The sequence below is a fragment of the Rattus norvegicus genome, chromosome 9 (assembly GCF_021556685.1).
Source record: "Rattus norvegicus strain SHRSP/BbbUtx chromosome 9, alternate assembly SHRSP_T2T, whole genome shotgun sequence".
Taxonomy (NCBI): domain Eukaryota; kingdom Metazoa; phylum Chordata; class Mammalia; order Rodentia; family Muridae; genus Rattus; species Rattus norvegicus.
Genome location: NC_141542.1, coordinates 67,006,919 through 67,033,544, shown reverse-complemented (window position 1 = coordinate 67,033,544; position 26,626 = coordinate 67,006,919). Strand labels below are relative to the sequence as shown.

At 38.5% G+C, this 26,626-nt stretch overlaps 1 protein-coding gene across 1 annotated transcript in view; it reads right to left on the bottom strand.

Moving 5' to 3' along the window:
• Positions 1–10,839: 10,839 nt before the first annotated feature.
• The window catches only part of LOC148003728 (uncharacterized), a 204,748-nt gene continuing 188,961 nt past the window's right edge, over positions 10,840–26,626 (bottom strand). The window contains exons 2-3 of the transcript XR_015629129.1: positions 23,752–25,544; positions 10,840–11,477 (exon numbers count right to left, since the gene is read on the bottom strand). The gene's annotated coding sequence lies outside the window, so the exon portion shown is untranslated. The remainder of the gene's footprint in view (positions 11,478–23,751; positions 25,545–26,626) is intronic.

Sequence of the window (26,626 nt, the reverse complement as noted above, 5' to 3'; positions counted from 1 at the left end):
GTTAGTTGCCATTTTCCCATTTTCTCCTATTGACAGTGTCCTTTGCTGTACAGAAGCTTTTCAATTTTATCAGGTCCCATTTGTCAATTCTTTTTTTTTTTTTTTTGGTTCTTTTTTTTTTTTTGGTTCTTTTTTTTTTTTTTTGGTTTTTTTTTTTTTTTTTTTTTTTTGGTTCTCTTTTTTTGGAGCTGGGGACCGAACCCAGGGCCTTGCGCTTCCTAGGCAAGCGCTCTACCACTGAGCTAAATCCCCAACCCCCCATTTGTCCATTCTTTTTTTTTTTTTATTAACTTGAGTATTTCTTATATACATTTCAAGTGTTATTCCGGGCAAAATCCCCCTCCCCCCTCCCCTTCCTTATGGGTGTTCCCCTCCCAACCCTCCCCCCATTGCCGCCCTCCCCCCATAGTCTAGTTCACTGGGGGTTCAGTCTTAGCAGGACCCAGGGCTTCCCCTTCCACTGGTGCTCTTATAAGATATTCATTGCTACCTATGGGGTCAGAGTCCAGGGTCAGTCCATATATAGTCTTTAGGTAGTGGCTTAGTCCCTGGAAGCTCTGGTTGCTTGACATTGTTGTACTTTTGGGGTCTCGAGCCCCTTCAAGCTCTTCCAGTTCTTTCTCTGATTCCTTCAACGGGGGTCCTGTTCTCAGTTCAGTGGTTTGCTGCTGGCATTCGCCTCTGTATTTGCTGTATTCTGGCTGTGTCTCTCAGGAGCGATCTACATCCTGCACCTGTCAGCCTGCACTTCTTTGCTTCATCCATCTTGTCTAATTGGGTGGCTGTATATGTATGGGCCACATGTGGGGCAGGCTCTGATTGGGTGTTCCTTCAGTCTCTGTTTTAATTTTTGCCTCTCCCTTCCCTGCCAAGGGTATTCTTTTTCCTCATTTAAAGAAGGAGTGAAGCATTCACATTTTGATCATCCGTCTTGAGTTTCGTTTGTTCTAGGGATCTAGGGTAATTCAAGCATTTGGGCTAATAGCCACTTATCAATGAGTGCATACCATGTATGTCTTTCTGTGATTGGGTTAGCTCACTCAGGATGATATTTTCCAGTTCCAACCATTTGCCTACGAATTTCATAAACTCGTTGTTTTTGATAGCTGAGTAATATTCCATTGTGTAGATGTACCACATTTTCTGTATCCATTCCTCTGTTGAAGGGCATCTGGGTTCTTTCCATTTTCTGGCTATTATAAATAAGGCTGCGATGAACATAGTGGAGCACGTGTCTCTTTTATATGTTGAGGCATCTTTTGGGTATATGCCCAAGAGAGGTATAGCTGGATCCTCAGGCAGTTCAATGTCCAATTTTCTGAGGAACCTCCAGACTGATTTCCAGAATGGTTTTACCAGTCTGCAATCCCACCAACAACGGAGGAGTGTTCCTCTTTCTCCACATCCTCGCCAGCATCTGCTGTCACCTGAGTTTTTGATCTTAGCCAATCGCACTGGTGTGAGGTGAAATCTCAGGGTTGTTTTGATTTGCATTTCCCTTATGACTAAAGATGTTGAACATTTCTTTAGGTGTTTCTCAGCCATTCGGCATTCCTCAGCTGTGAATTCTTTGTTTAGCTGTGAACCCCATTTTTTAATAGGGTTATTTGTTTCCCTGCGGTCTAACTTCTTGAGTTCTTTGTATATTTTGGATATAAGGCCTCAATCTGTTGTAGGATTGGTAAAGATCTTTTCCCAATCTGTTGGTTGCCGTTTTGTCCTAACCACCGTGTCCTTTGCCTTACAGAAGCTTTGCAGTTTTATGAGATCCCATTTGTTGATTCTTGATCTTAGAGCATAAGCCATTGGAGTTTTGTTCAGGAAATTTTTTCCAGTGCCCATGTGTTCCAGATGCTTCCCTAGTTTTTCTTCTATTAGTTTGAGTGTGTCTGGTTTGATGTGGAGGTCCTTGATCCACTTGTACTTAAGCTTTGTACAGGGTGATAAGCATGGATCGATCTGCATTCTTCTACATGTTGCCCTCCAGTTGAACCAGCACCATTTGCTGAAAATGCTATCTTTTTTCCATTGGATGGTTTTGGCTCCTTTGTCAAAAATCAAGTGACCATAGGTGTGTGGGTTCATTTCTGGGTCTTCAATTCTATTCCATTGGTCTATCTGTATGTCTCTGTACCAATACCATGCAGTTTTTATCACTATTGCTCTGTAATACTGCTTGAGTTCAGGGATAGTGATTCCCCCTGAAGTCCTTTTATTGTTGAGGATAGCTTTAGCTATCCTGGGTTTTTTGTTATTCCAGATGAATTTGCAAATTGTTCTGTCTAACTCTTTGAAGAATTGGATTGGTATTTTGATGGGGATTGCATTGAATCTGTAGATTGCTCTTGGTAAAATGGCCATTTTTACTATATTAATCCTGCCAATCCATGAGCATGGGAGATCTTTCCATCTTCTGAGGTCTTCTTCAATTTCTTTCCTCAGTGTCTTGAAGTTCTTATTGCACAGATCTTTTACTTGCTTGGTTAAAGTCACACCGAGGTACTTTATATTATTTGGGTCTATTATGAAGGGTGTCGTTTCCCTAATTTCTTTCTCGGCTTGTTTCTCTTTTGTATAGAGGAAGGCAACTGATTTATTTGAGTTAATTTTATACCCAGCCACTTTGCTGAAGTTGTTTATCAGCTTTAGTAGTTCTCTGGTGGAACTTTTGGGATCACTTAAATATACTATCATGTCATCTGCAAATAGTGATATTTTGACCTCTACTTTTCCGATCTGTATCCCCTTGATCTCCTTTTGTTGTCTGATTGCTCTGGCTAGAACTTCAAGAACTATATTGAATAAGTAGGGAGAGAGTGGGCAGCCTTGTCTAGTCCCTGATGTTAGTGGGATTGCTTCAAGTTTCTCTCCATTTAGTTTAATGTTAGCAACTGGTTTGCTGTATATGGCTTTTACTATGTTTAGGTATGGGCCTTGAATTCCTATTCTTTCCAGGACTTTTATCATGAAGCGGTGTTGAATTTTGTCAAATGCTTTCTCAGCATCTAATGAAATGATCATGTGGTTTTGTTCTTTCAGTTTGTTTATATGATGGATCACGTTGATGGTTTTCTGTATATTAAACCATCCCTGCATGCCTGGGATGAAGCCTACTTGATCATGGTGGATGATTGTTTTGATGTGCTCTTGAATTCGGTTTGCCAGAATTTTATTGAGTATTTTTGCGTCGATATTCATAAGGGAAATTGGTCTGAAGTTCTCTTTCTTTGTTGTGTCTTTGTGTGGTTTAGGTATAAGAGTAATTGTGGCTTCGTAGAAGGAATTCGGTAGTGCTCCATCTGTTTCAATTTTGTGGAATAGTTTGGATAATATTGGTATGAGGTCTTCTATGAAGGTTTGATAGAATTCTGCACTAAACCCGTCTGGACCTGGGCTCTTTTTGGTTGGAAGACCTTTAATGACTGCTTCTATTTCCTTAGGAGTTATGGGGTTGTTTAACTGGTTTATCTGTTCCTGATTTAACTTCGATACCTGGTATCTGTCTAGGAAATTGTCCATTTCCTGAAGATTTTCAAATTTTGTTGAATATAGGTTTTTATAGTAAGATCTGATGATTTTTTGAATTTCCTCTGAATCTGTAGTTATGTCTCCCCTTTCATTTCTAATTTTGTTAATTTTGACGCACTCTCTGTGTCCTCTCGTTAGTCTGGCTAAGGGTTTATCTATCTTGTTGGTTTTCTCAAAGAACCAACTTTTGGTTCTGTTGATTCTTTCTATGGTCCTTTTTGTTTCTACTTGGTTGATTTCAGCTCTGAGTTTGATTATTTCCTGCCTTCTACTCCTCCTGGGTGTATTTGCTTCTTTTTGTTCTAGAGCTTTTAGGTGTGCTGTCACGCTGCTGACATATGCTCTTTCCTGTTTCTTTCTGCAGGCACTCAGCGCTATGAGTTTTCCTCTTAGCACAGCTTTCATTGTGTCCCATAAGTTTGGGTATGTTGTATCTTCATTTTCATTAAATTCTAAAAAGTTTTTAATTTCTTTCTTTATTTCTTCCTTGACCAGGTTATCATTGAGTAGAGCATTGTTCAATTTCCACGTATATGTGGGCATTCTTCCCTTATTGTTATTGAAGACCAGTTTTAGGCCGTGGTGGTCCGATAGCACGCATGGGATTATTTCTATCTTTCTGTACCTGTTGAGGCCCGTTTTTTGACCAATTATATGGTCAATTTTGGAGAAAGTACCATGAGGAGCTGAGAAGAAGGTATATCCTTTTGCTTTAGTATAGAATGTTCTATAAATATCCGTTAAGTCCATTTGGCTCATGACTTCTCTTAGTCTGTCGACATCACTGTTTAATTTCTGTTTCCATGATCTGTCCATTGATGAGAGTGGGGTGTTGAAGTCTCCCACTATTATTGTGTGAGGTGCAATGTGTGTTTTGAGCTTTAGTAAGGTTTCTTTTACGTATGTAGGTGCCCTTGTATTTGGGGCATAGATATTTAGGATTGAGAGTTCATCTTGGTGGATTTTTCCTTTGATGAATATGAAGTGTCCTTCCTTATCTTTTTTGATGACTTTTAGTTGGAAATTGATTTTATTTGATATTAGAATGGCTACTCCAGCTTGCTTCTTCTGACCATTTGCTTGGAAAGTTGTTTTCCAGCCTTTCACTCTGAGGTAGTGTCTGTCTTTGTCTCTGAGGTGTGTTTCCTGTAGGCAGCAGAATGCAGGGTCCTCATTGCGTATCCAGTTTGTTAATCTATGTCTTTTTATTGGGGAGTTGAGGCCATTGATATTGAGAGATATTAAGGAATAGTGATTATTGCTTCCCTTTATATTCATATTTGGATGTGTGGTTATGTTTGTGTGCTTTCATTCTCTTTGTTTTGTTTCCAAGACGATTAGTTTCTTGCTTCTTCTAGGGTATAGCTTGCCTCCTTATGTTGGGCTTTACCATTTATTATCCTTTGTAGTGCTGGATTTGTAGAAAGATATTGTGTAAATTTGGTTTTGTCATGGAATATCTTGGTTTCTCCATCAATGTTAATTGAGAGTTTTGCTGGATACAGTAACCTGGGCTGGCATTTGTGTTCTCTTAGGGTCTGTATGACATCAGTCCAGGATCTTCTGGCCTTCATAGTTTCTGGCGAGAAGTCTGGTGTGATTCTGATAGGTCTCCCTTTATATGTTACTTGACCTTTTTCCCTTACTGCTTTTAATATTCTTTCTTTATTTTGTGCGTTTGGTGTTTTGACAATTATGTGACGGGAGGTGTTTCTTTTCTGGTCCAATCTATTTGGAGTTCTGTAGGCTTCTTGTATGTCTATGGGTATCTCTTTTTTTAGGTTAGGGAAGTTTTCTTCTATGATTTTGTTGAAGATATTTACTGGTCCTTTGAGCTGGGAGTCTTCACTCTCTTCTATACCTATTATCCTTAGGTTTGATCTTCTCATTGAGTCCTGGATTTCCTGTATGTTTTGGACCAGTAGCTTTTTCCGCTTTACATTATCTTTGACAGTTGAGTCAATGATTTCTATGGAATCTTCTGCTCCTGAGATTCTCTCTTCCATCTCTTGAATTCTGTTGGTGAGGCTTGTATCTACAGCTCCTTGTCTCTTCTTTTGGTTTTCTATATCCAGGGTTGTTTCCATGTGTTCTTTCTTGATTGCTTCTATTTCCATTTTTAATTCCTTCAACTGTTTGATTGTGTTTTCCTGGAATTCTTTCAGGGATTTTTGCGATTCCTCTCTGTAGGCTTCTACTTGTTCTCTAAGGGAGTTCTTCATGTCTTTCTTGAAGTCCTCCAGCATCATGATCAAATATGATTTTGAAAATAGATCTTGCTTTTCTGGTGTGTTTGGATATTCCATGTTTGTTTTGATGGGAGAATTGGGCTCCGATGGTGCCATGTAGTCTTGGTTTCTGTTGCTTGGGTTCCTGCACTTGCCTCTCGCCATCATATTATCTCTAGTGTTACTTTGTTCTGCTATTTCTGACAGTGGCTAGACTGTCCTATAAGCCTGTGTGACAGGAGTGCTGTAGACCTGTTTTCCTCTCTTTCAGTCAGTTATGGGGACAGAGTGTTCTGCTTTCTGGCGTGTAGTTTTTCCTCTCTACAGGTCTTCAGCTGTTCCTGTGGGCCTGTGTCTTGAGTTCACCAGGCAGCTTTCTTGCAGCAGAAAATTTGGTCTTACCTGTGGTCCCGAGGCTCAGGTTCGCTCGTGGGGTGCTCCCCACGGGCTCTCTGCAGCGGCAGCAACCAGGAAGACCTGTGCCACCCCTTCCGGGAGCTTCAGTGCACCAGGGTTCCAGATGGTCTTTGGCTTTTTCCTCTGGCGTCCGAGATGTGTGTGCAGGGAGCAGTCACTTCTGGTTTCCCAGGCTTGTCTGCCTCTCTGAAGGTTTAGCTCTCCCTCCCACGGGATTTGGGTGCAGAGAACTGTTTATCCGGTCTGTTTCTTTCAGGTTCCGGTGGTGTCTCAGGCAGGGGTCCTGCAGCTCCTGGGCCCTCCCCCACGGGAGCCCAGAGGCCTTATACAGTTTCCTCTTGGGCCAGGGATGTGGGCAGGGGTGAGCAGAGTTGGTGGTCTCTTCTGCTCTGCAGCCTCAGGAGTGCCCACCTGACCAGGCGGTTGGGTCTCTCTCTCATCGGGTCTGGGAGCAGAGAGCTGCTGCGGGCCGGGATCCGCGGGTGTGGGACTTCTGGTAAACACAGAACGTGCCCCGTCCTAGAGAAATTCTGCTTTCCTGTGTCCCAAGCTCACCAGGCAGCTTTCTTGCAGCAGAAAATTTGGTCTTACCTGTGGTCCCGAGGCTCAGGTTCGCTCGTGGGGTTCTCCCCACGGGCTCTCTGCAGCGGCAGCAACCAGGAAGACCTGTGCCGCCCCTTCCGGGAGCTTCAGTGCACCAGGGTTCCAGATGGTCTTTGGCTTTTTCCTCTGGCGTCCGAGATGTGTGTGCAGGGAGCAGTCACTTCTGGTTTCCCAGGCTTGTCTGCCTCTCTGAAGGTTTAGCTCTCCCTCCCACGGGATTTGGGTGCAGAGAACTGTTTATCCGGTCTGTTTCTTTCAGGTTCTGGCGGTGTCTCAGGGACAGGGGTCCTGCCGCTCCTGGGCCCTCCCCCACGGGAGCCCAGAGGCCTTATACAGTTTCCTCTTGGGCCAGGGATGTGGGCAGGGGTGAGCAGAGTTGGTGGTCTCTTCTGCTCTGCAGCCTCAGGAGTGCCCACCTGACCAGGCGGTTCCCATTTGTCCATTCTTAATCAGAGCATATACCATTGCTATTTTTTTGTTTGTTTATTTGTTTGTTTGTTTTTCAGAAAAGCTTCCCCTGAGCCTATGTGCTCTAGGCTCTTCTGGTTTTATGTGGAGTTCCTTTATCTACTTGGACTTGAGCTTTTTACAAGGTGATAAGAATGGATCAATTTGCTTTCTTCTACATTTTGATTGCCAATTGAACCAGCCTCATTTGTTGAAATGCTAGCCTTTTTCTACAGGATGGGTTTAACACCTTTTTCAAAGATCAAGTGATCATAGGAGTATGGATTCATTTCTGGGTCTTCAATTCTATTCTATCCCATTTCTCTATCTGCCTGCCTCTGTACCTATAATGTGCAGTTTTTAAACACAATTGCGTTGTAATATAGCTAGAGGTCTGGAAAGGTGATTCCCCAAGAAGTTCTCTTTTTGTTGAGAGTAGTTTTTGCTCTCCTGGGATTTTTGTTATTCCAGATGAATTTGCAAAATATTCTTTCTATCTCTATGAAGAATTGGGTTGGAATTTTGAAGGGGATTGCATTGAACCTATAGTTTTTTTTTTTAGGTAATATGGCCATTTTTACCATATTAATCCTACCAATACATGAGCATGAGAAATCTATCCATCTTTTGAGATCTTCTTTCATTTTCTTCTTCAGAGACTCGAAGTTCTGTCATACAGATCTTTCACTTGCTTGGTTAGAGTTACATCAAGGAATTGTATATTAATTGTGACTGAAAACAAAAAACAATAACAATGTAGGTGATTTTACCTTATAATACCAGTTGGCAGTTGTCATGGTTGGAAGTCAAGCCAGGAATTTAAGGAATTACATCCATTCTTAAAATAACCTTCCTTGCTTACTCTGTTCAGTCCTGTGTAGTTGAGGCTACATCCTACAGAATGGACTGCCTTAACCATTTTAACAATCCTTTTCAAAAGTTCTTATCGGAAAACTAGTTCAAGAAATTATCTTAACAGAAGCTCTTTTCCTAGGTGGCATTATGGTTGATAAGATACTAACAGTTAAAATATAAATAAGTGTTTGTAAAAATTATATAGTGAGTAGCTGATAGCTGTTTTATACAAATTAATTTTGACTAATAAATATAAATAATATTAGGAAGAACTACAATAAAAAGGTCTACAAAGTGTGATGGACTAAATGACAAAATTTGAGAGTAATATAGAATATTTCCAGGATACTACAGTGTCAAAATACTAATCCATTATATAAATGGAAGTGTTAACTTTCAAGTGTCAAACCATAAAATCTGAGGCACACAATTACAGATAAGGTCACTAGAATTTAGAATTTACATTACCTGGTGCCCTGATATTATGCCTAATAACAATGATATTGTTTTCTACAGTTTTTAATTCCAACATTACCATGTGACATAATTAGACAAACAAAATTTTGGTTATATGCAAAATTCTTGACTTGTTATATTTAGGAGCCTTGCTAGAAATACAGTCTCATTAAAGTCAATGGGTGATGAAAAATGTTTACAAGTTGTGGAAATACAAGATAAGTATGTAAGATTATAAAAATTTGATAACTATGTGGAATGTAGAAGTCTGGAAAAGACCTAGTGAAATAAACTAATATAAAGTAAGGTTGTTTCACCATAGATTTTGATGATTCCATTAAAATTATAAAAGTAGCTTAAGAGAATTTGAATGAACCATGGAAAGAAACTTGAATATTCTAGCACTTTTCTGTAAGCCTTAAAATTTTAATGCCAGTATAATTATGCTTTGGATATCTCTAGGTATATAGCATTGAATAAGTTATGTTCTCCCTATGAAGAGCTATTTATTCATTTATAAAACAGAGGCCTACTGTACAGGGCTGCCGAAGTCCCTTCCTTTTTAAATATTCTGTGAACAGGATATAGTGATAATGATCTGTGGAGGTCTCCATTAAGTCAAGTAACGAATGAATGCACTGAGAAATTGATTGATAGATCTCCAGATTGCTCATGATATATTTGGAATACATCAGTCATCAATTAAGTACACACCAAAGCATTTTCATTCATTTACATAGACTCTTCTTTTCTACTGAAAAATATAGAAAAATGAAAAATTTCATTAAAATCATAAGGAATTTTAAAATCTTAATTCCTGTATTTTGTAACTAAAACTAAATAAACATTTATAAGATGCTGAACCACTTTTCTATCATTTTAGCAAAAAAAGCCATTTAAAGTATATATTTTGCAATAAAGTTCATATGAGCAACAATAGAATGGTATGTGATTAACTGAGGTATATTTTACTTTTTGCCATTATAGTAAATTACAATTTTTCTCTGCTCCCTTTGGTTACTTCAGAACTTTCTATGAAAACTGCTTTTTTTTCTTTTTTAAAATTAGCTGTTTTTCATTGTTATTGAATGCATAGATGTGTATGTTCTTTAATATACCTACATACCCCTATGTGTGTGTGGTATCTCTCTCTCACATATATGTGTGTGTGTGTTTCACTTAGCATGCATGCCATTTGGAGCATAATACTTACGACAATTAATTTATGCATTTTGATTTTTAAATATTTTCATTATTTGAAGGATTCATACATCTATATAATGCATATTAATCATATCCATCTACCATTGCCTCCCTCAAGTTCCCCCTTGATTCATTCTCATCTTTTTCCTCCAAATATCATCTTCTCTTTGTTGTTGTTAGTAAGTCTCTAAAAATGTTTAATGATGCTCATATGCACATGGGTGTATGGCCATCCGTTATGACATAAGCAACTAATCAGTGTCCTTGTCCCCAAAGAAGAGTTATTCTTTCTGCCTCAGCAAACATAATTGTCAGTTGCTCCTCCTGTATGAGTGCATCCTTGAACATCATGTACAGTAGCTGGGGTCAAAAATCACATTTTTGTAACCATTAGAAGACATGGAAGTCATCATCATTTCTAATATTAATATTTCTAATATCAGGGAGTTCCTTTTTTGCAGTCCTTACTGATGAGTGATGGTCACTATGAGATTTGAATGAGGGTTTTCTGGAGGCTGAATGTGGTGAAAGAATTATGTCATCCCAGAAGCAGAGCCAGATGGTCATAGAAGAAGTTTGAAAGAATGTCCTGCCTAGAATAGCCAGTAAGAAAAAGCTGCATACTGAAGGGAAATAATACACGTAAATTTAATATCTCTAAAAAGAGCATTTAGGCTTTACACTATTTCTTTCACCACCTCTCTGTAGGAAATGAGATATGTAGGAATTGGGACACTTACTTTTTTAGTAAAATAAAAAATTCAATACTAGAAGTCTAAAATTTTAAGAGAAAAAGTTTAAAAACACCTATCATCCTTCTTTATCATTCATTGATCCCAGCACTCAGCCAACCAGAAATCTAACTTCCAGCACTGTAATTTTGTTTGCCTATTCAAGACTTTTGTAAAAGGTGTCCTCAAGCATGAATCCTGAAATGTAAGGAGGGAGGCTTCCTTCAGCCATCCCCATTGACCTCAAGACACTTAGAACTCTAAGGTTAGAGAATTAATAACAGATCATAACTCTTAATTACCACATGTGTAATTGGAGAAAAATAGATTAACATAAAATATAAGAAAAATAATTTTCCAGGATAACACAATTTAAATAATGAATAGTCAATTATTTTTTAAAATAAAACAATATAACTAGCAAACAAAATTAATTAAAATGTACTCTTCATAAATTAAAAGAAGCAATAACACTGTGCATGGAAGATCACACCCATAATCCCGGAATTGTGAGGCTGAGACAGATGATATTCTACAATGAATGTCATTACAAAAACAAAACAAAACAACCATATCAAAACAACAAGGTCAAATTCAAATGAAAGATCATAATATCAAAGTCTTAGAACTAAAATATCAGCAATTATTTGGGCAGGTGTAAATCAACAGTGATATAGTTTTTCTATTTTCTTTTTATCTTAACATAGACAGTACTGGGTTTTTTATTATTATTATTACATTTCCAAATATTTGGTTGTTTTTGTTATTGTTGTTGTTGTTTTTAATTTCTCTTCTGCTTTTCTTCTTCCCAATACTCTTTGGGATATCCTTTTATATTTCAATCTTTTCATCATTTCCTTGAGATATATACATATCAATGTCAGTGTTTGTGCTTCCAGTTCACCTTGCTTGAGACAAGGGCCTCTTGTTTACCTCTAATATTCCAGAATAGCTGCCCTACAAGCTTCCTGGGAAATTCATGTTTCCACCAAACAGGTTACATTGCTTCCTATTGGAAAAAAAAGAAAAAACAAAAACATTAAGCATACGTGTCTTAAGTTTGTCTGTAGAAGACGTAGAATCATTTGGTCCTACAATGTTTCCAGTTTTAATTTTTAAAAATAGATTTATATATTTTTTCTACCTAATAAATATTTGTTTGTGTGTGTGAATGTGTGTCACATGTAAACCTAGTGCTCGGGAATTTCTTTTTTTTTTTCTTTAATTTTTGTTAAATTGGGTATTTATTATTTACATTTCAAATGTTATTCCTTTTCCAGATTTCCAGGCCAACATCCCCGAAACCCCTCCTCCTCTCCTTCTATATGGATGTTCCCCTCCCAATCCTCTCCTCATTACCCTCTCACCCACAATTCCCTACACTGGGTGTCCAGCCTTGGCAGGACCAAGGGCTTCCCCTTAAGAGACTTCCATCATGATTGTCACAATGGTTGTAGTGCATAGACCTACTAGCATCAGGACATAAAGGCTCCTCCTCCTTTCTGGCTTCCATTTTACCATTATTATTTTTCTTTTTTGATGATAGCCATTCTGACTGAAGTAAAATAGAGTCTCAGAGTAGGTATTGTTTTCATTTGCCTGATATTTAAAAATATTGACCACATAAATACTATAATTTTACTTTAAAATGTTAATTTCTATTTCTTTAAATATGCTAACAATTATGTCATTGTTTCTTCCCCTTCTCTCTAAATCTTCACATATACACTTCTTTTCAAACGTTCAAATTTCTTTTATAATATAATATAATGTAATAGAATATCATTTCTCTTTTCTCTCTCTGTGTGTGTCTCTCTCTGTTTCTCTGTCTCTCTCCCCATGTGGGTGTGTGTTTGTGTGTGTATGTGTGATCCTGAGTACGACATGTTGAGTTTGTTTAAGGTTAATTGTATGCATAATTATGTGTTCAGGGAGTCTCATTTTATATTGGATAACTAAGGTTGATTCTTTTCTCTGAGAAAGACTATTTACTTAGCGTCAATCTTTGGGTGCTTATATTTTTATTCAGTTGAGGATTCATGGCAAAACCCAGTCACATAAGTAGGTTTATGTTTGTTGTCCTTGTTCATCTGATAGTTGCTGGAATTGATCATAATCTCAATATCTATTAAGAGTAGAATCCACTATTCTGCATTTTGATCAGGTGTAGTTATGTATAATAGACTAGAGTGCAAGAGGAAATTTTCTTTATGATGGGAATATACAACAATTATATATGCATATATATATATGCATTTGTGTTTGTAGACTGGAACCTAACATGGCTGTCCTCTATGATGTTATATCAGTAACTGATTGAGACAGATGTAGATACAGCCAAACACTGGACTGAGGTCTGGGACCCCTATGGAAGAATAAGGAGAAGACCTGAAGGAAGCAAAGGGGGTGGCAAATCCATAGGAAGACCAAAAGTATCAACTAACCTGGACCTCTGGGAAATTGAGTCACCAAACAAAAGTCATACCCGACTGGTCCAATCCCCTTGTCACCTATGTAGCAGAGGGCTGCCTTGTCTGGCATCAATAGGAGAGGATGAGCCTAATCCTCTAGAGACTTGATGCCCCAGGGAGGAGAGATGCCTGGGGTGGGGGCATCCTCTGAGAAGGATGGAGGAGGGAGTAAATTACATGACTAAGATGACCAAGAGGAGGGGGCAACATTTGGAAAGTAAATAAATAAAATAGTTTATTAATAGTACTAAAAATAAAGATAAATATTTTAAAAATATTTCATTATTAATTTTTTCTCTGATGTGTGTGTTTGTGTGTATGTGTGTGTGTTTGTGTGCATGTGTGTGTGTTTGTGTGAGAGAGGGAGAGAGAGGGGGAGAGAGAGAGAGAAAGAGAGGGAGAAATGGGGAAAGAGGGAAAGAAGGAGAGAAGGAGAGGAGAGATCTGGGGAATTCCTAGTACATCTGATGATGGCATACATGAAAATTATAGGAAAATTTGTGAAGTAGGTTCCTTTTTTTAACTTTACATATATTCTGTGTTCTGTGCTTTGACATATGATTACCATTATTGTGTAACATGCTCTATTATCCCTGTCAACTTCTCAACATTGGAACACATTTTGTAGTGTTTATTTTCTACATATGCTTTTTTTTTTAATTAACTTGAGTATTTCTTATTTACATTTAAAGTGTTATTCCTTTCCCGGTTTATGGGCCAACATCCCACTAACCCCTCCCCCTACCCTTCTTTATGGGTGTTCCCCTCCCCACCCTCCCCCCATTGCCGCCCTCCCCCCAAAAATCTAGTTCACTGGGGGTTCAATCTTAGCAGGACCCAGGGCTTCCCCTTACACTGATGATCTTACTAGGATATTCAATGCTACCTATGAGGTCAGAGTCCAGGGTCAGTCCATGTATAGTCTTTAGGTAGTGGCTTAGTCCCTGGAGGCTCTGGTTGCTTGGCATTGTTGTACATATGGGGTCTCGAGCCCCTTCAAGCTCTTCCAGTTCTTTCTCTGATTCCTTCAACGGGGGTCCTATTCTCAATTCAGAGGTTTGCTGCTGGCATTCGCCTCTGTATTTGCTGTATTCTGGCTGAGTCTCTCAGGAGAGATCTACATCCGGCTCCTATCTGCCTGCACTTCTTTGCTTCATCCATCTTGTCTAATTGGGTGGCTGTATATATATGGGCCACATGTGGGGCAGGCTCTGAATGGGTGTTCCTCTGTCTCTGTTTTAATCTTTGCCTCTCTATTCCCTGCCAAGGGTATTCTTGTTCCCCTTTTAAAGAAGGAGTGAAGCATTCACAATTTGATCATCTGTCTTAAGTTTCATGTGTTCTACGCATCTAGGGTAATTCAAGCACTTGGGCTAATAGCCACGTATCAATGAGTGCATACCATGTGTGTTTTTCTGTGATTGGGTTACCTCACTCAGGATGATATTTGCCAGTTCCAACCATTTCCCTATGAATTTCATAAAGTCATTGTTTTTGATAGCTGAGTAATATTCCATTGTGTAGATGTACCACATTTTCTGTATCCATTCCTCTGTAGAAGGGCATCTGGGTTCTTTCCAGCTTCTGGCTATTATAAATAAGGCTGCTATAAACATAGTGGAGCACGTGTCTTTTTTATATGTTGGGGCACCTTTTGGATATATGCCCAAGAGAGGTATAGCTGGATCCTCATTCAGTTCAATGTCCAATTTTCTGAGGAACCTCCAGACTGATTTCCAGAATGGTTGTGCCAGTCTGCAATTGCACCAACAATGGAGGAGTGTTCTTCTTTCTCCGCATCCTTGCCAGCATTTGCTGTCACCTGAGTTTTTTTTTTGTATGTTTATTGTTTTTATTTAAAATTCATATGATGAATTAATGGTGATGACAATTGTATTGAAATTTTTCATTCTTTTTTTTCTTCTTTTTTTTCTGCTTTTTTTTTGCCTGACTCTTTTTATTATAATTTTTATATTAATTTTGATGTTAGTAATTTATACAGGTATATAATGAATTCTGATTACTTTATCACCCAATCCTCTTTTTTCCCTTTTCTCCCTTTTTTTTAAAATTTATTTAATACTTAATAATAATTCTTTGGTTTCCGGGCAAACATCCCCCTCCCCCCTCCCCTTCCTTATGGGTGTTCCCCTCCCAACCCTCCCCTCATTGCCGCCCTCCCCCCAACAGTCTAGTTCACTGGGGGTTCAGTCTTAGCAGGACCCAGGGCTTCCCCTTCCACTGGTGCTCTTACTAGGATATTCATTGCTACCTATGAGGTCAGAGTCCAGGGTCAGTCCATGTATAGTCTTTAGGTAGTGGCTTAGTCCCTGGAAGCTCTGGTTGCTTGGCATTGTTATACATATGGGGTCTCGAGCCCCTTCAAGCTCTTCCAGTTCTTTCTCTGATTCCTTCAACGGGGGTCCTATTCTCAGTTCAGTGGTTTGCTGCTGGCATTCGCCTCTGTATTTGCTGTATTCTGGCTGTCTCTCAGGAGCGATCTACATCCGGCTCCTGTCGGTCTGCACTTCTTTGCTTCATCCATCTTGTCTAATTGGGTGGCTGTATATGTATGGGCCACATGTGGGGCAGGCTCTGAATGGGTGTTCCTTCAGTCTCTGTTTTAATCTTTGTCTCTCTCTTCCCTGCCAAGGGTATTCTTGTTCCCCTTTTAGAGAAGGAGTGAAGCATTCACATTTTGATCATCCGTCCTGAGTTTCATTTGTTCTAGGCATCTAGGGTAATTCAAGCATTTGGGCTAATAGCCACTTATCAGTGAGTGCATACCATGTATGTCTTTCTGTGATTGTGTTAGCTCACTCAGGATGATATTTTCCAGTTCCAACCATTTGCCTACGAATTTCATAAAGCCTTTGTTTTTGATCTTAGCCGTTCTCACTGGTGTGAGGTGAAATCTCAGGATTGTTTTGATTTGCATTTCCCTTATGTCTAAAGATGTTGAACATTTCTTTAGGTGTTTCTCAGCCATTTGGCATTCCTCAGCTGTGAATTCTTTGTTTAGCTCTGAACCCCAATTTTTAATAGGGTTATTTGTCTCCCTGTGGTCTAACTTCTTAAGTTCTTTGAATATTTTGGATATAAGGCCTCTATCTGTTGTAGGATTGGTAAAGATCTTTTGCCCATCTGTTGGTTGCCGTTTTGTCCTAACCACAGTGTCCTTTGCCTTAAAGAAGCTTTGCAGTTTTATGAGATCCCATAAAATTCTTGATCCTAGAGCATAAGCCATTGGTGTTTTGTTCAGGAAAATTTTCCAGTGCCGATGTGTTTGAGATGCTGCCCTAGTTTTTCTTCTATTAGTTTGAGTGTATCTGGTTTGATGGGGAGGTCCACTTGGACTTAAGCTTTGTACAGGGTGATAAGCATGGATCAATCTGCATTCTTGTACATGTTGACCTCCAGTTGAACCAGCACCATTTGCTGAAAATGCTATCTTTTTTCCATTGGATTGTTTTGGCTCCTTTGTCAAAAATCAAGTGCCCATAAGTGTGTGGGTTCATTTCTGGGTTTTCAATTCTGTTCCATTGGTCTATCTGTCTGTCTCTGTACCAATACCATGCAGTTTTTATCACTATTGCACTGCAATACTGCTTGAGTTCAGGGATAGTGATTACCCCTGAACTCCTTTTATTGTTGAGTATAGTTTTAGCTATCCTGGGTTTTTTGTTATTCCAGATGAATTTGCAAATTTTTCTGTCTAACTCTTTGAAGAAATGGATTGGTATTTTGATGGGGATTGCATTGAATATGTAGATCGCTTTTTGTAAAATGGCCATTTTTACTATATTAATCCTGCCAATCCATGAGCATGGGAGATCTTTCCATCTTCTGAGGTCTTCTTCAATTTCTTTCTTCAGAGTCTTGAAGTTCTTATTGTACGGATCTTTTACTTGCTTGGTTAAAGTCACACCGAGGGAGTTTATAATATTTGGGTCTATGATGAAGGGTGTCGTTTCTCTTTTGTGTAGAGGAAGACTACCGATTTATTTGAGTTAATTTTATACCCAGCCACTTTGCTGAAGTTGTTTATCAGCTTTAGTAGTTCTCTGGTGGAACTTTTGGGATCACTTAAATATACTATCTTATCATCTCCAAATAGTGATATTTTAACTTCTTTTCCAATCTGTATCCCCTTGACCTCCTTTTGTTGTCTGATTGCTCTGGTTAGAACTTCAAGAACTATATTGAATAAGTAGGGAGAGAGTGGGCAGCCTTGTCTAGTCCCTGATTTGAGTGGGATTTCTTCAAGTTTCTCTCCATTTAGTTTAATGTTAGCAACTGGTTTGCTGTATATGGCTTTTACTATGTTTAGGTATGGGCCTTGAATTCCTATTCTTTCCAGGACTTTTATCATGAAGCGGTGTTGAATTTCGTCAAATGCTTTCTCAGCATCTAATGAAATGATCAAGTGGTTTTGTTCTTTCAGTTTGTTTAGATAATGGATCATGTTGATGGTTTTCTGTATATTACACTATCCCTGCATGCCTTGGATGAAGCCTACTTGATCATGTTGAATGATTGTTTTGATGTGCTCTTGGATTCGGTTTGCCAGAATTTTATTGAGTATTTTTGCGTCGATACTCATAAGGGAAATTGGTCTGAAGTTCTCTTTCTTTGTTGGGTCTTTGTGTGGTTTCGGTATAAGAGTAATTGTGACTTCATAGAAGGAATTCGGTAGTGCTCCATCTGTTTCAATTTTGTGGAATAGTTTGGATAGTATTGGTATGAGGTCTTCTATGAAGGTCTGATAGAATTCTGCACTAAACCCATCTGGACCTGGGCTCTTTTTGGTTGGGAGACCTTAATGACTGCTTCTATTTCCTTACGAGTTATGGGGTTGTTTAACTGGTTTATCTGTTCCTGATTTATCTTCGTTACCTGGTATCTGTCTAGGAAAATGTCCATTTCCTTCAGATTTTCAAGTTTTGTTCAATATAGGCTTTTACAGTAAGATCTGATGATTTTTTTGGATTTCCTCTGAATCTGTAGTTATGTCCTCCTTTTCATTTCTGATTTTGTTAATTTGGACACACTCCTGTGTCCTCTCGTTAGTCTGGCTAAGGTTTTATGTATCTTGTTGATTTTCTCAAAGAACCAACTTTTGGTTCTGTTGATTCTTTCTATGGTCCTTTTTGTTTCTACTTGGTTGATTTCAGCTCTGAGTTTGATTATTTCCTGCCTTCTACTCCTCCTGGGTGTATTTGCTTCTTTTTGTTCTAGAGCTTTTAGGTGTGCTGTCAAGCTGCTGACATATGCTCTTTCCTGTTTCTTTCTGCAGGCACACAGCGCTATGAGTTTTCCTCTTAGCACAGTTTTCATTGTGTCCCATAAGTTTGGGTATGTTGTACCTTCATTTTCATTAAATTCTAAGACATCTTTAATTTCTTGCTTTATTTCTTCCTTGACCAGGTTATCATTGAGTAGAGCATTGTTCAACTTCCACGTATATGTGGGCGTTCTTCCCTTATTTTTATTGAAGACCAGCTTTAGGTCGTGGTACCCTGATAGCACTCATGGGATTGTTTCTATCTTTCTGTATTGTTGAGGCCCGTTTTTTGACCAATTATATGGTCAATTTTGGAGAAAGTACCATGAGTAGCTGAGAAGAAGGTATATCCTTTTGCTTTAGCATAGAATGTTGTATAAATATCTGTTAAGTCCATTTGGTTCATGACTTCTCTTAGTCTGTCTATGTCTCTGTTTAATTTCTGTTTCCATGATCTGTCCATTGATGACAATGGGGAGTTGAAATCTCCTACTATTATTGTGTGAGGTGCAAAGTGTGTTTTGAGCTTTAGTAATGTTTCTTTTACGTATGTTGTTGCCCTTGTATTTGGGGCATAGATATTTAGGATTGAGAGTTCATCTTGTTGGATTTTTCCTTTGATGAATATGAAGTTTTCTTCCTTATCTTTTTTGATGACTTTCAGTTGAAAATTGATTTTATTTGATATTAGAATGGCTACTTTAGCTTGCTTCTTCCGACCATTTGCTTGGAAAGTTGTTTTCCAGCCTTTCACTCTGAGGTAGTGTCTGTCTTTGTCTCTGTGGTGTGTTTCCTGTAGGCAGCAAAATGCAGGGTCCTCCTTGCATATCCAGTTTGTTAATCTATGTCTTTTTATTGGGGAGTTGAGGCCATTGATGTTGAGAGATATTAAGGAATAGTGATTATTGCTTCCTGTTATATTCATATTTGGATATGAGGTTATGTTTGTGTGCTTTTCTTCTCTTTGTTTTGTTCCCAAGACTATTAACTTCTTGCTTCTTCTAGGGTATAGCTTGCCTCCTTATGTTGGGCTTTACCATTTATTATCCTTTGTAGTGCTGGATTTGTAGAAAGATATTGTGTAAATTTGGTTTTGTCATGGAATATCTTGGTTTCTCCATCTATGTTAATTGAGAGTTTTGCAGGATACAGTAACCTGGGTTGGCATTTGTGTTCTCTTAGGGTCTATATGACATCTGTCCAGGATCTTCTGGCTTTCATAGTCTCTGGCGAAAAGTCTGGTGTGATTCTGATAGGTCTGCCTTTATAAGTTACTTGACCTTTTTCCCTTACTGCTTTTAATATTCTTTATTTTGTGCGTTTGGTGTTTTGACTATTATGTGACAGGAGGAGTTTCTTTTCTTGTCCAATCTATTTGGAGTTCTGTATGCTTCTTGTATGCTTATGGGTATCTCTTTTTTTAGGTTAGGGATGTTTTTTCTATGATTTTGTTGAAGATATTTACTGGTCCTTTGACCTGGGAGTCTTCACTCTCTTCTATACCTATTATCCTTAGGTTTGATCTTCTCATTGAGTCCTGGATTACCTGTATGTTTTGGACCAGTAGCTTTTTCTGGTTTACATTATCTTTGACAGTTGAGTCGATGATTTCTATGGAATCTTCTGCTCCTGAGATTCTCTCTTCTATCTCTTGTATTCTGTTGGTGAAGCCTGTATCTATGGCTCCTTGTCTCTTCTTTTGGTTTTCTATATCCAGGGTTGTTTCCACGTGTTCTTTCTTGATTGCTTCTATTTCCATTTTTAATTCCTTCAACTGTTTCATTGTGTTTTCCTGGAATTCCTTCAGGGATTTTTGTGATTCCTCTCTATAGGCTTCTACTTGTTTATTTATGTTTTCCTGTGTTTCTCTAAGGGAGTTCTTCATGTCTTTCTTGAAGTCCTCCAGCATCATGATCAAATATGATTTTGAAACTAGATCTTGCTTTTCTGGTGTGTTTGGATATTCCGTGATTGCTTTGGTGGGAGAATTGGGCTTCGATGATGCCATGTAGTCTTGGTTTCTGTTGCTTGGGTTCCTGTGTTTGCCTCTCGGCATCAGATTATCTCTAGTGTTACTCTGTTCTTCTATTTCTGACAGTGGCTAGACTGTCCTAGAAGCCTGTGTGTCAGGGTTGCTGTAGACCTATTTTCCTGTTTTCTTTCTGCCAGTTATGGGAACAGAGTGTTCTGCTTTGAGTCGTGTAGTGTTTCCTATCTACAGGTCTTCAGGTGTTCCTGTGGGCCTGTGTCCTGAGTTCACTAGGCAGGTCACTTGGGGTAGGAAGGTTTGTCTTACCTGTGGTCCTGAGGCTCAAGTTTGCTCGTGGGGTGTTGCTTATGAGCTCTCCGTTGGGGCAGCAACCAGGAAGATCTGCGCCACCATTTCCGGGAGCTTCAGTGCACCAGGGTTCCAGATGGCATTTGGTGTTTTCCTCTGGAATCGATAATGTGGGCAGAGTGCAATCTCTTCTGGTTTCCCAAGCGTGTCTGCCTCTCTGAAGGTTTAGCTCTCCCCCCCCCATGGGATTTGGGTGCAGAGAACTGTTTATCTGGTCGGTCCCTTCAGGTTCTGGCGGTGTCTCAGACACTGGGGACCTGCTGCTGCTGTGCCCTTATCCAAGGGAACCGAGAGGCCATATACAGATTCCTCTTGAGCCAGGAATGTGGGCAGGGGTGGGCAGTGTTTGTGGTCTCTTCCGCTCTGCAGTCTCAGGAATGTCCACCTCTCCAGGCGGTGAGGTCTCTCTCCCATGGCGTTTGGGAGCAGCGAGCTGCTGCGGGCCTCTACATATGCTTCTTTTTTGAGAGATCACTATATTATTAGTCTGTATGTTGGTTGGAATTTTTATTGTGTGTTCTTTATATATTCCAATATTAATCTACTTCTCTGCTCTTATACAAATATTTCATTAAAGATATTCTACAATTTTCTAGGTTGTCATTTTATTATTCTCATAGTTTTAATTTTTGTACAGGTATCTTTTTCAGTTTTATATAGTACCATTTTTAAATCTTTGAAACCATTTCTTAGCTACACAGTCATGTTTTGAAAGGCCATCCTAGTTTGCTATAAAATGTTTATATTACCAAAAGTGATCCATAGGTACAACGAAATTACCATCAAAACTTCAATTATATTTTTCAAAGAACTAGAAAAATTCCAAAATATATATAAGAACATCAAAGACCATGGAGAGCCAATGCCATCCCAAGCAGAATGAACACTGATGGATCATCACAGTGTCCTTACAAACTATCAAACAAAGTTGTGATGATATTAGAACATGGTACTGGAATTGAAACATAAATGTGAAACATGAGTACAGAAAAGAAGTTCCAGAATAAAGCCAGACAGCTATGACCATCTCGATTTTAACCAAAGCATCAAAATGATTGTGCCAAATGAGCCTACTTTAGATATGATGATCAAAATGGTACACGCTCCAATCAATAAAAGTGGATTGATGCTTTTAATTTAAAACCTTAAATGCTTGCATTTCTGGAGGAATGAAGATGGCATTCAATTCAGGTTAAAGGAATAGAAATAGACAGCTTTAAAAACAGTATTTTAAGTTTGCCTAAAACTTAATACCTTTGGAGAATTGATATAATTTTGATCTAAAACCATTTTTAAAAAGTTAGCAGCTCATCACACCAAGATAATGGTAATTCCGGACCCTATCACTTTCTTGGCATCATGGCCCCTAAGGAGATAAAGGTCTTTTCACTAAGTCATTTCATATAGTACAGAACCAAAGACTGTAATAAAAATGGTGAGAGACAATCTGTATAATCACAGGCAGATACCTTCCCCTCTTTACTCAACCTTTTCTACCTGTTATGGAACTCTTGATTGTCTTATGGGTTTGTATCTAACAGAGGAATTCCATATACTGAAAAGACATATAAGAACCTGTAGTTATTGCAGCATTATTCAAAAAAATATTCCAGCAGATTTCTATCTGCTGACCAACTAATTAAGAAGATGTTAAATTTTTGCAATGTAATAATGTCCTGCAATGAAATAGAGCTAAATTTCATCAAAATATTTAGCATTATATTTATATTTAATGTAAATTTTCACAAGGGAGTGAGAAAACAGTACAAAATTGTTTGAAAATATCATGGAAAAAATTGAAGATTATCATATTAGACAACATAGAACACAAGATAATTATGTTTAGTAAAATAATCTAAACACAGAAATAGAAGAAATTCATGGTCTCCTTGTATGACCCTTGGTCTTAAAGAAGGTAAGAATCAATGGAGTTTTACTAAAGTTCAGAGAGAGTAATGTTGGTAGAAGATATACAGGAAGGTACTTAAGTAAGTACCAAACTTTAGGTAGATTAGAAGGAAGCATTTCCCATGTGCTGTAGAACAGCAAGAGACAGCTATAACAGGCTCCAGGGAGCAAGCATTTCTTTGCTTCTGCAATAATGTCTGGATTTGGTGGCTGTATATGGGATGGATCTCCAGGAGGGGCAGTCGCTGGTCTAAAGGTGTTTGCTTTAGTCTCTGCTCTATTCTTTGTTCCTGTATTTATTTTTTGACAGGAGCTATTCTGTATTCATATTTTTGAGGTGGGTGGGTTGTCCCATCCCTCAAATGGGGTCTGTGCCTATCCAGTGGATATGGTCTCTACAAATCTCGCTCCCCTTTGTTGAGTACTTCAGCTAATGTCAACCCTGTTGGGTCCTAGGACCCTCTTCAGACCCTGACATGTGGGACTTTCTAGTGGCTATCTCAGTTTCCATTCCACACTGTTACACACTACTGTTCAAATTCCTTACTCTCTTATTTTTATTTGAATTTGTATTTTATTGGATTTTTTTAATTTACATTTCAAATGTTCTTTCCTTTCCAGTTTCCAGACCATAAGCCCACTATTTCATCCCCTCTCCCCCTTCTTCTATGAGGGTGTTCCCAATCCCCGAGAACCCCCTCCTCCAGTTTCCCTACCCTAACGTTCTCCTAAACTGTGGAGTCCAGCCTTGGTAGAAACAAGGACTTCTCCTCCTATTGGTGCCCAAGAAGAACATCTTCTGCTACATAGGCAGCTGGGGCCATGGGTCAATAGCAATATGTACCCTTTGGGTAGTGGTTTAGTCCCTTGAAGCTCTGACTGGTTGGTATTATTGTTGTTATGGGGTGGTAAGCCCCTTCAACTCCTTCAATCTTTCTCTAACTCCTCCAATGGGACCACATTCTCAATTCAATGGTTTGCTGCTAACATTTGCCTCTGTATTTGTCACGCTTTAGCTGAGCCTCTCAGGAGACAGCTATATCAGGCTCCTGTCAGCATGCACTTCTGAGCTTCATCAATATTGTCTAGGTTTGGTGTAGACACACACACACACACACACACACACACACACAAACACAAACACACATGTATGTATGTATGTATGTATGTATGTATGTATGTATGTACGTATGTACGTACATATGTATGGGCTGGATCCCCAGGTGGGGCAGGCTCTAAATGGCCATTTCTTTAATCTCTGTTCCAAAATTTTTCTCCATACCTCCTCCTATGAATGTTTATGTGTCCCATTATAAGACGACTGAAGCTTCTGTACTTTGGTCTTCCTTCTTCTTGGGCTTCATGTGGTCTGTGCATTGTATCTTGGGTAATCCTAGGTTTTGTGCTAGTATCCACTTATCAATGAGTGTATACCAAGTGTGCTTTTTTTGTGATTGGGTTACCACACTCAGGATGATATTTTCTAGTTCCATACATTTATCTATGAATTTCATTCAGTCATTGTTTTTGATAGCTGAATAGTGCTCCATTGTGTAGATGTAAATATTTTCTGTATCCATTCCTCTGTTGACGGCTATCTGGGTTCTTCCTAGCTTCTGACTATAATAACTAAGGTTGCTATGAACATAGAGGAATATGTGTCCTTGTTATATGTTGAACGTCATTGGATATATGCCCAGGATTGGTATAGCTGGATCCTCAGGTAGTACTGTATCCAATTTTCTGAGGAACTTCTAGACTAATATCCAGAGTGGTTGTACCAGCTTGCAATCCCACGAACAGTGGAAGAGTGTTCCTTTTTCTCAACATTCATGACAGCATCTGGTGTCACCTGAGTTTTTGAGCTTAGTCGTTTTTACTGGTATGAGGTGGAATCTCAGGGTTGTTTAGATTTGTATTTCCCTGATGATTAAGGATGTTGAACATTTCTTTAGGTGCTTTTCAGCCATTCAATATTCCTCAATGAGAATTCTTTGATTAGCTCTATATCCCTTTTTTTAAATAGGGCTACTTGACTCTCTGTTGTCTAACTTCCTGAGTTCTTTGTACATATTGGATATTAGCTCTCTATCGGGATGTAGGATAGGTAAAGGTCTTTTCCCAATCTGTTGGTTGCTGTTTTGTCCAAAAAAGCATGTCCTTTGATTTAAAGAAGTTTGGCAATTTAATGAAGTTCCATTTGTCCATTCTTGATCTTAGAGCATAAGCCATTGGTGTTCTGTTCTGGAAATTTTCCCAAGTGCCCATGAGTTCGAGGCTCTTTTCCACTTTTTCTTCTATTAGTTTGAGTGTATCTGGTTTGATGTGGAGGTCCTTGATCCACTCAGACTTAAGCTTTGTACAGGGTGATAAGAATGGGTTGATTTGCATTCTTCTACATGCTGACCTACAGTTGAACCAGCACCATTTGTTGAAAATGCTATCTTTTTTTCCACTGGGTGCTTTTAGCTCCTTTGTCAAAGATCAAGTGATCATAGGTTTTGGGGTTCATTTCTGGGTCGGGTGTGGGTTCTATTCCATTGATCTACCTGCCTGTCTCTGTGCCAATACCATACAGTTTTTATAAAGATTGCTCTGTTAATACAGCTTGAGGTCAGGGATGGTGATTTCTCAGATGTTCTTTTATTGTTGAGGATACTTTTCACTATCTTGCTTTTCTGATGTGTTTGGATATCCAGTATTTGCTTTGGTGGGACAACTGAACTCTGATGATGCCAAGTAGTCTTAGTTTCTGTTGGTTAGGTTCCTGTGCTTGCTTGTGGCCATCAGGTTGTCTCTGGTGTAAACTGGTCTTGTTGTCTCTGACACTGGCTTGACCCACCTGTAAGCTTTTGTGTCAAAACTCCTTTAGACCTGTTCGTTTTCTTTCAGCCAGATCTGGGTAGTGAGAGCGGTTCAGCTCCCAGTGCAGGCAGAAACTGGAGGGGTCCTGTCCCAGAAGGCTCCTGGGTTTGTGTGTCCTGAAGCCTCCAGGTGGGTTGCTTGGAGCAGAATAGTTGGTCTTACCTTTGCCCTCGGGTGTGTCTGCTCCTGACAACTGGCTTTCCGCTCTGTCTGCAGTACAAATTAGGAGTGTTCTTTAAGGGACCATTTAATATGCATAGGCAATGTATATTAATGCCTACTGAATATCAAGTTGCTTTTTCTCTATGTATAATCTAAAATTAAAATAAATGTAGTTTGAATGTTCTCAAAAGAAAAATATTTAAAAGTAGATTATTTTTTGAAGATGTATACAATTTTTTGTTGTTGTTACTCACCCGTAATAATGATGCAAAACTATTAATAATAAATTTGTAAATTAACATATAAATTGCTAGGTAATTTTACATATAAAATTCTGTACATTAATATAAATAGAACCTTTAAAACACTTATAGTTTTTCTTGGCTTTATAAAGGTTGCATTGATTTATTGTCAGAATACTAATGAAATTAAAGTTTCTCAATTGGGTTCTTGTCTCCATGATTGTATTAAGATAAATATCTCACTATGATAACCTCTGACTACTTTTAGATTTTCTATAACAATTAACATATCTTGAACATCTCAATGAAAGCATGTCCAAATGTTATAAAAATTAAAGCTCTCCTTTTTTCTCTTGTAGTTGGTTTTGTGTTCCTTGTCTTCATAGAATATTTACAATTATATTGGGTCAATTATATTGGGTCAAATAAAGCATTGGTCAATCTCTGTTAGTTCATTGTGAGGTGATTTTTGTGTTCTCCTTAACTTTTCCTCACATACTATTCTAAAGCGTAAGGTAACTTCCACCTTAACCACTGAATTATAAATTAGATTTTGTGTGACTTTATTGCTTCTTATTTTATACATGATAATGCTAACAGAATTCACCTATCATAGAATAGCAGCTTTCTAAAGCTATAATGGTGTTTATAGAATGAGGTACTACAAAATAAAATATAACACATGACTAATGAATTAATTACTCGAGAACATTTTCATACCAATGCCTAATTCGTCAAAGACATTCTCAGGGAGAATTCTCATCCTCAAGCTCCTCATTCATGCACAATATCTAGAACAATAAAATGATTGTGTATATCCTAAGGTTAATCTTAGGTACTGTTATTAGTTAATTAATAAAGATCTTTAGGTTGTTACTAGAGAAAAGT